This window comes from Oncorhynchus masou, chromosome 32 (genome assembly GCF_036934945.1).
Source record: "Oncorhynchus masou masou isolate Uvic2021 chromosome 32, UVic_Omas_1.1, whole genome shotgun sequence".
NCBI lineage: Eukaryota > Metazoa > Chordata > Actinopteri > Salmoniformes > Salmonidae > Oncorhynchus > Oncorhynchus masou.
Window position 1 is genome coordinate 130,001 of NC_088243.1, and position 3,285 is coordinate 133,285.

Genomic DNA, 3,285 nt, shown 5'->3' on the forward strand with positions numbered 1-3,285 from the left:
CTGCCCCTCCTGTAGAAGTGGAAGCCAAAAGGGTCGATCCTGCAGCACGTGGTTAGTGGTCTGTGTCTTGACAGTCAGCTGTCTGTTGGCCCTCCTGCCATCACTCAGTGTCGGCCCCAGCTGGCCAGTCAGGTCTGGGAGCCACAACTCATCACCTGATTACCTGAAACCTGGTGGCCGGAGAGAAGAGTAGGAGGAACTCTGGTGGCTGGGGAGAAGAGGAGGGAGAGGAGGAGGATCTCTGGTGGCTGGGGAGAAGAGGAGGGAGAGGAGGAGCTGGGGAGAAGAGGAGGGAGAAGAGGAGGGAGAGGAGGAGCTGGGGAGAAGAGGAGGGAGAGGAGGAGCTGGGGAGAAGAGGAGGGAGAGGAGGAGGAGGAACTGGTGGCTGGGGAGAAGAGGAGGAGGAGGAGCTGGGGAGAAGAGGAGGAGGAGGAGGAGGATCTCTGGTGGCTGGGGAGAAGAGGAGGAGGAGGAGGAGGGAGAGGAGGAGGGAGAGGAGGAGGAACTCTGGTGGCTGGAGAGAAGAGGAGGAGGGAGAGGAGGAGGAACTCTGGTGGCTGGAGAGAAGAGGAGGAGGGAGAGGAGGAGGAGGGAGAGGAAGGAATAGAACGAGTTTGGGGAATGGAGGAAAGGAGAGAAAGAGGCAGAGGAGATACTGGGACACGGCATGCAGAGGGACACAAAGAATCACCTCTGTCCCCACACTGTTCTCCTTCCCTCTGTGGGAGACCGAGGAGATGTGGTAAACAACTCCACTTTGTTGATGGTTCTGTCACGAGAGTCAGACTGACAAGAACCGAGGAGTCTGAGAGGAAAGACCTGGTGGCCTTCACCAACCGACCTGAAACAGCCTGTTAGAGGACCGTGCTGTATCAGAAGTCTGGGCCCATATTTATAAAGACTCTCAGTAGGAGTGGTCATCTGGGATCAGGTGCTAAAGAGTCTCAGTAGGAGTGGTGATCTAGGATCAGGTCATAAAGAGCCTCAGTAGGAGTGGTGATCTAGGATCAGGTCAGAGACTCTCAGTAGGAGTGGTGATCTAGGATCAGGTCATAAAGAGCCTCAGTAGGAGTGGTGATCTAGGATCAGGTCATAAAGAGTCTCAGTAGGAGTGGTGATCTAGGATCAGGTCATAAAGAGTCTCAGTAGGAGTGGTGATCTAGGATCAGGTCCTAAAGAGTCTCAGTAGGAGTGGTGATCTAGGATCAGGTCCTAAAGAGTCTCAGTAGGAGTGGTGATCTAGGATCAGGTCATAAAGAGTCTCAGTAGGAGTGGTGATCTAGGATCAGGTCATAAAGAGTCTCAGTAGGAGTGCTGCTCTAGGATCAGGTCAGAAAGAGCCTGAGAGTGTTGATCTAGGATCAGGTCAGAGACTCTCAGTAGGAATGGTGATCTAGGATCAGGTCAGAGTCTCAGTAGGAGTGGTGATCTAGGATCAGGTCATAGTCTCAGTAGGAGTGGTGATCTAGGATCAGGTCATAAAGAGTCTCAGTAGGAGTGGTGATCTAGGATCAGGTCATAGTCTCAGTAGGAGTGGTGATCTGGGATCAGGTCATAGTCTCAGTAGGAGTGGTGATCTAGGATCAGGTCCTAAAGAGTCTCAGTAGGAGTGGTCATCTGGGATCAGGTGCTAAAGAGTCTCAGTAGGAGTGGTCATCTGGGATCAGGTCATAAAGAGTCTCAGTAGGAGTGTTGATCTAGGATCAGGTCATAAAGAGTCTCAGTAGGAGTGGTGATCTAGGATCAGGTCCTAAAGAGTCTCAGTAGGAGTGGTGATCCTAGATCATAATGAATAACATTACATGGACCTGATCCTAGATCATAATGACCTGGAGGACCTGATCCTAGATCATAATGACCTGGAGGACCTGATCCTAGATCATAATGACCTGGAGGACCTGATCCTAGATCATAATGACCTGGAGGACCTGATCCTAGATCATAATGACCTGGGGGACCTGATCCTAGATCATAATGACCTGTGGGACCTGATCCTAGATCATAATGACCTGTGGGACCTGATCCTAGATCATAATGACCTGGGGGACCTGATCATAGATCATAATGACCTGGAGGACCTGATCCTAGATCATAATGAGCTGGGGAACCTGATCCTAGATCATAATGACCTGGAGGACCTGATCCTAGATCATAATGACCTGGAGGACCTGATCCTAGATCATAATGAATAACATTACATGGACCTGATCCTAGATCATAATGAGCTGGGGAACCTGATCCTAGATCATAATGACCTGGAGGACCTGATCCTAGATCATAATGACCTGGAGGACCTGATCCTAGATCATAATGACCTGGAGGACCTGATCCTAGATCATAATGACCTGTGGGACCTGATCCTAGATCATAATGACCTGGAGGACCTGATCCTAGATCATAATGACCTGGAGGACCTGATCCTAGATCAGCTCTCCTACTGTGAATACCAGAACCAGGTCTTACCTGTCAGAGGTCAGAGGTCTTCATCCTCTCGGATGTTGTGGTTTCTTCTTACTGTGAATACCAGAACCAGGTCTTACCTGTCAGAGGTCAGAGGTCTTCATCCTCTCGGATGTTGTGGTTTTTTCCTACTGTGAATACCAGAACCAGGTCTTACCGGTCAGAGGTCAGAGGTCTTCATCCTCTCGGATGTTGTGGTTTCTTCCTACTGCTTTTCCCAACTTCAACTGTTTCTTGCACATTTCACATTTTAGTGTCTGTCAATAAATGCCGGACAACAAATTGCAAAATGTGTATATTTCACTGAATAGCTGTTTTTTTTTTTTTAAAGTGTCATGCAAAGCATTTTCAGGAATGTTATTTGTTGGTCAAATAATGTTTCGTTTCTGTCTTTGGGATGTTATGTAAATATTATAAAACTAAAAATCTGCTTGGATTTTGCGTAAAGTTAAAGTACCCTATATGTTGTTTGATAAATAAATAATGTTGGTATAATGATCTGTTTCCAGTTCTTTAATGCAGAATCATAGCCTGGCTACCAGTCAGCTTGTGCCACTTCTTGTCATAAAAAGGAGTGGCATGATGGCACAAATAGACTAGTACCCAGGCTAGTGTAATCATACTTTTTAATGATTTTAACAGGTAAGTTGACTGAGAACACATTCTCATTTGCAGCAACGACCTGGGGAATAGTTGCAGGGGAGAGGAATGAGCCAAATGAAAACTATTAGGTGACCGTGATGGTTTGAAGGAAAGCTTGAGGATTTAGCCAGGACACCGGGGTTAACTCCCCTACTCTTACAATAAGTGTCATGGGATCTTTAA

The 3,285-nt window shown here is 47.7% G+C and overlaps 1 pseudogene; it reads left to right on the forward strand.

Annotated features, from left to right (window-relative positions):
- Nucleotides 1-306, forward strand: part of LOC135525435 (polypeptide N-acetylgalactosaminyltransferase 16-like) — an 81,028-nt pseudogene extending 80,722 nt beyond the window's left edge.
- Nucleotides 307-3,285: the final 2,979 nt, after the last annotated feature.